The following is a 6,426-nucleotide window of genomic DNA, read 5'->3' on the forward strand; positions in this document are numbered from 1 at the left end:
CATCTTAACATAACAATAATCATTATAATATATAGACCGTGCATCGCACGGGTATCATGATAGTAATAATAACAAAGGTTGTTTGTTGGTGAATCATGAATGTTTATTTGGGTGTGTAGCTTGAGCATTACGGAGTTTGGTTGTGTAACTTAACTAGATGTCCTGCAAGTAGAGAAAAGTGGAAGAACCTATTAAAATTAACTTCAAACGATTCTGGATTTCTTATTTCGCTTTAATGCATATGCAGTAAGAGACTACTCAATGAAAGCTATTATTAGCACCGACTTTTGCTCAATTGGTAGAGCGGAGGACTGTAGTTGGAGAAATTTGAGTTGAAATCCTTAGGTCGCTGGTTTAAATGCGGCAGGTCGGATTGCCAATGTTCTATTTGATTAAGCTTTGCTTTGTTTTCCTATAAAGAGCTTAAAAGAAAAGACCCCGTTGCTGGGGATCAAACCTGGGTCTCTCGCGTCACAGGCGTGGATACTCACAACTATACTATAACGACTTGTGCGACACACCAAGAAAGTCACATATTCCTATTTCCAGTAGACCCAATACAATGTGTGCGTGTGGATGTCGATTTCAAATCAAAGTAATACATGTCGTAATCATTGCTGAGTTTATTATATTATTACTTTAAAATGTAAAAATTCACTAATTAACCATCATTTATATTCATATTTACATCCAATACCATCAACAAACTACAAGTATATATACAAATCCAAGTAAAATTATAATTTACATGAAACATTAATCAATTTTCATGAATAATCACGATAATGTCAAAGATTATGATTTACAAATTTCATTTGTTTCGATCTTGAGATATAAAATTGACTACCATAGCTACTAAAAGTAATTAACGTTCAACATGACATTAATATCAATTCTAAAATCAAATATTAACTCATATTTTTAAGGTTAATTTTTGTATTCACATATTTTAAAAAATATTTTTAATTGGTGTTTTTATTAATTGTATCTTCAGTTATAAATATGCAATGTCATTATATAATCAAACTTATAAATCAACATAGGTCTTTCATAAAAAAAAAGCTTTATTTAATAATAGTAACACATCTTAGCATCTTAACATAACAATAATCATTATAATATATAGACCGTGCATCGCACGGGTGTCATGATAGTAATAATAACAAAGGTTGTTTGGTTGTGAATCATGAATGTTTATTTGGGTGTGTAGCTTGAGCATTACGGAGTTTGGTAATGTAACTTAACTAGATGTCCTGCAAGTAGAGAAAAGTGGAAGAACCTATTAAAATTAACTTCAAACGATTCTGGGCTTCTTATTTCGCTTTAATGCATATGCAGTAAGAGACTACTCAATGAAAGCTATTATTAGCACCGACTTTTGCTCAATTGTTAGAGCGGAGGACTGTAGTTGGAGAAATTTGAGTTGAAATCCTTAGGTCGCTGGTTTGAATCCGGCAGGTCGGATTACCAATGTTCTATTTGATTAAGCTTTGCTTTGTTTTCCTATAAAGAGCTTAAAGGAAAAGACCCCGTTGCCGGGGATCGAACCCGGGTCTCTCGCGTGACAGGCGAGGATACTCACAACTATACTACAACGACTTGTACGGCACACCAAGAAAGTCACATATTCGTGTTTCCAGTAGACCCAATACAATGTGTGCGTGTGGCTGTCGATTTCAAATCAAAGTAATACATGTCGTAATCATTGCTGAGTTTATTATATTATTACTTTATAATGTAAAAATTCAATAATTAACCATCATTTATATTCATATTTACATCCAATACCATCAACAAACTACAAGTATATATACAAATCCAAGTAAAATTATAATTTACATGAAACATTAATCAATTCTCACGAATAATCACGATAATGTCAAAGATTATGATTTACAAATTTCATTTGTTTCGATCTTGAGATATAAAATTGACTACCATAGCTACTAAAAGTAATTAGCGTTCAACATGACATTAATCTCAATTCTAAAATCAAATATTAACTCATATTTTTAAGGTTATTTTTTGTATTCACATATTTCAAAAAATATTTTTAATAGCTGTTTTTATTAATTGTATCTTCAGTTATAAATTTCAAATGTCATTATATAATCAAACTTATAAATCAACATAGGTCTTTCATAAAAAAAAAGCTTTATTTAATAATAGTAACACATCTTAGCATCTTAACATAACAATAATCATTATAATATATAGACCGTGCATCGCACGGGTATCATGATAGTAATAATAACAAAGGTTGTTTGTTGGTGAATCATGAATGTTTATTTGGGTGTGTAGCTTGAGCATTACGGAGTTTGGTAGTGTAACTTAACTAGATGTCCTGCAAGTAGAGAAAAGTGGAAGAACCTATTAAAATTAACTTCAAACGATTCTGGGCTTCTTATTTCGCTTTAATGCATATGCAGTAAGAGACTACTCAATGAAAGCTATTATTAGCACCGACTTTTGCTCAATTGTTAGAGCGGAGGACTGTAGTTGGAGAAATTTGAGTTGAAATCCTTAGGTCGCTGGTTTGAATGCGGCAGGTCGGATTACCAATGTTCTATTTGATTAAGCTTTGCTTTGTTTTCCTATAAAGAGCTTAAAAGAAAAGACCCCGTTGCTGGGGATCGAACCTGGGTCTCTCGCGTCACAGGCGTGGATACTCACAACTATACTATAACGACTTGTGTGGCACACCAAGAAAGTCACATATTCCTATTTCCAGTAGACCCAATACAATGTGTGCGTGTGACTGTCGATTTCAAATCAAAGTAATACATGTCGTAATCATTGCTGAGTTTATTATATTATTACTTTAAAATGTAAAAATTCACTAATTAACCATCATTTATATTCATATTTACATCCAATACCATCAACAAACTACAAGTATATATACAAATCCAAGTAAAATTATACTTTACATGAAACATTAATCAATTTTCATGAATAATCACGATAATGTCAAAGATTATGATTTACAAATTTCATTTGTTTCGATCTTGAGATATAAAATTGACTACCATAGCTAATAAAAGTAATTAACGTTCAACATGACATTAATATCAATTCTAAAATCAAATATTAACTCATATTTTTAAGGTTAATTTTTGTATTCACATATTTCAAAAAATATTTTTAATTGGTGTTTTTATTAATTGTATCTTCAGTTATAAATATGAAATGTCATTATATAATCAAACTTATAAATCAACATAGGTCTTTCATAAAAAAAAAACTTTATTTAATAATAGTAACACATCTTAGCATCTTAACATAACAATAATCATTATAATATATAGACCGTGCATCGCACGGGTATCATGATAGTAATAATAACAAAGGTTGTTTGTTGGTGAATCATGAATGTTTATTTGGGTGTGTAGCTTGAGCATTACGGAGTTTGGTAGTGTAACTTAACTAGATGTCCTGGACGTAGAGAAAAGTGAAAGAACCTATTAAAATTAACATCAAACGATTTTGGGCTTCTTATTTCGCTTTAATCTATATGCACTAAAAGTCTACTCAATGAAAGCTATGGGATTCTTATTTCGCTTTAACCCATATGGACTAAGAGATTACTCAATGAAAGATGTTATTAGCACAGACTTTAGCTCGGTTGATAGAGCGGAGGATTATAGTAGTTGGAGTAATTTGAGTTGAAAAGTTGGAATAATTTGAGTTGAAATCCTTGGTTTGCTTGGTTGGTAGAGAGAGGATTGTAGTTGGAGTAATTTGAGTTGAAATCCTTCGTCGCTGGTTCGAATCTGGCAGGTCGGATTACTAATGTTCTGTTTGATTGAGCTTTGCTTTGTTTTCCTATAAAGAGCTTAAAGGAAAAAACTCCGTTGCCGGGGATCGAACCCAGGTCTCTCGCGTGACAGGCGAGGATACTCACCACTATACTACAACGACTTGTGCGGCACACCAAGAAAGTCACATATTCCTATTTCCAGTAGACCCAATACAATGTGTGCGTGTGGCTGTCGATTTCAAATCAAAGTAATACATGTCGTAATCATTGCTGAGTTTATTATATTATTACTTTAAAATGTAAAAATTCACTAATTAACCATCATTTATATTCATATTTACATCCAATACCATCAACAAACTACAAGTATATATACAAATCCAAGTAAAATTATAATTTACATGAAACATTAATCAATTTTCATGAATAATCACGATAATGTCAAAGATTATGATTTACAAATTTCATTTGTTTCGATCTTGAGATATAAAATTGACTACCATAGCTACTAAAAGTAATTAACGTTCAACATGACATTAATATCAATTCTAAAATCAAATATTAACTCATATTTTTAAGGTTAATTTTTGTATTCACATATTTCAAAAAATATTTTTAATTGGTGTTTTTATTAATTGTATCTTCAGTTATAAATATGAAATGTCATTATATAATCAAACTTATAAATCAACATAGGTCTTTCATAAAAAAAAAAGCTTTATTTAATAATAGTAACACATCTTAGCATCTTAACATAACAATAATCATTATAATATATAGACCGTGCATCGCACGGGTATCATGATAGTAATAATAACAAAGGTTGTTTGGTTGTGAATCATGAATGTTTATTTGGGTGTGTAGCTTGAGCATTACGGAGTTTGGTAATGTAACTTAACTAGATGTCCTGCAAGTAGAGAAAAGTGGAAGAACCTATTAAAATTAACTTCAAACGATTCTGGGCTTCTTATTTCGCTTTAATGCATATGCAGTAAGAGACTACTCAATGAAAGCTATTATTAGCACCGACTTTTGCTCAATTGTTAGAGCGGAGGACTGTAGTTGGAGAAATTTGAGTTGAAATCCTTAGGTCGCTGGTTTGAATGCGGCAGGTCGGATTACCAATGTTCTATTTGATTAAGCTTTGCTTTGTTTTCCTATAAAGAGCTTAAAAGAAAAGAGCCCGTTGATGGGGAATGAACCTGGGTCTCTCGCGTGACAGGCGAGGATACTCACAACTATACTACAACGACTTGTGCAGCACACCAAGAAAGTCACATATTCCTATTTCCAGTAGACCCAATACAATGTGTGCGTGTGGCTGTCGATTTCAAATCAAAGTAATACATGTCGTAATTATTGCTGAGTTTATTATATTATTACTTTAAAATGTAAAAATTCACTAATTAACCATCATTTATATTCATATTTACATCCAATACCATCAACAAACTACAAGTATATATACAAATCCAAGTAAAATTATAATTTACATGAAACATTAATCAATTTTCATGAATAATCACGATAATGTCAAAGATTATGATTTACAAATTTCATTTGTTTCGATCTTGAGATATAAAATTGACTACCATAGCTACTAAAAGTAATTAACGTTCAACATGACATTAATATCAATTCTAAAATCAAATATTAACTCATATTTTTAAGGTTAATTTTTGTATTCACATATTTCAAAAAATATTTTTAATTGGTGTTTTTATTAATTGTATCTTCAGTTATAAATATGAAATGTCATTATATAATCAAACTTATAAATCAACATAGGTCTTTCATAAAAAAAAAGCTTTATTTAATAATAGTAACACATCTTAGCATCTTAACATAACAATAATCATTATAATATATAGACCGTGCATCGCACGGCTATCATGATAGTAATAATAACAAAAGTTGTTTGTTGGTGAATCATGAATGTTTATTTGGGTGTGTAGCTTGAGCATTACGGAGTTTGGTAGTGTAACTTAACTAGATGTCCTGCAAGTAGAGAATAGTGGAAGAACCTATTTGTAACACCCCGACTCGGCTATACCGAATAACCGGAGTAGTTACCGCCACACCTAGGCTAAACCCGATCATATTCAGATAGGATTCATTCTAGATGCACAGGCTAAGGATAAGAATACCGCATTCTATCAACATAACCATCAAAACGAAAATGCGTTTCATAGCATAGAGAAAAGTGTAGCTAAACAAGCTACCAAAAGACTATGGTTTAAAAGTGCAACCCATTAGGAGAGTTTAGTACGACCCGGCCTAGACAGTCATTCTAGAGTTAGCACCGCTACAAAAGATATATGTACACAAAAGCACTGACTGAACTCCCACTCTAGACGCTAACTAGTCTAACGAGTGGTACACTGGGCCCGTGTAGGTGCCCAAGACAACGTGCCACTCCCCCTCGAACCACATAATGTGGTCCAGAAACCGACACGTGTTCATGTACATCATCCACTCGTCATGGTAATCCGGGGGACTCGGATCCCACGGGTACGGGTAATGGACCACGAACTCTAGAGGGTTGCTGCCGGATAGAATCTCTATGGGGTAGAACCCATAGCTGGCTTGAAGGGCGTCAAAGGGACACATTGGCTCAACGGGAACAGGGGACCACTCCGGTACCTTCGATGAGAGAGGAGTGAGAG

At 32.7% G+C, this 6,426-nt stretch overlaps 1 non-coding gene across 1 annotated transcript; it reads left to right on the forward strand.

The window, feature by feature from the left end:
• The first annotated feature begins 1,371 nt into the window (after nt 1-1,371).
• Nucleotides 1,372-1,464, forward strand: TRNAY-GUA. The gene is made up of 2 exons: nt 1,372-1,408; nt 1,429-1,464. It is a non-coding gene; the product is annotated as a tRNA-Tyr (tRNA).
• The last annotated feature ends 4,962 nt before the right edge of the window (nt 1,465-6,426 follow it).

Source organism: Ipomoea triloba, chromosome 10 (assembly GCF_003576645.1).
Source record: "Ipomoea triloba cultivar NCNSP0323 chromosome 10, ASM357664v1".
NCBI classification, from domain to species: domain Eukaryota; kingdom Viridiplantae; phylum Streptophyta; class Magnoliopsida; order Solanales; family Convolvulaceae; genus Ipomoea; species Ipomoea triloba.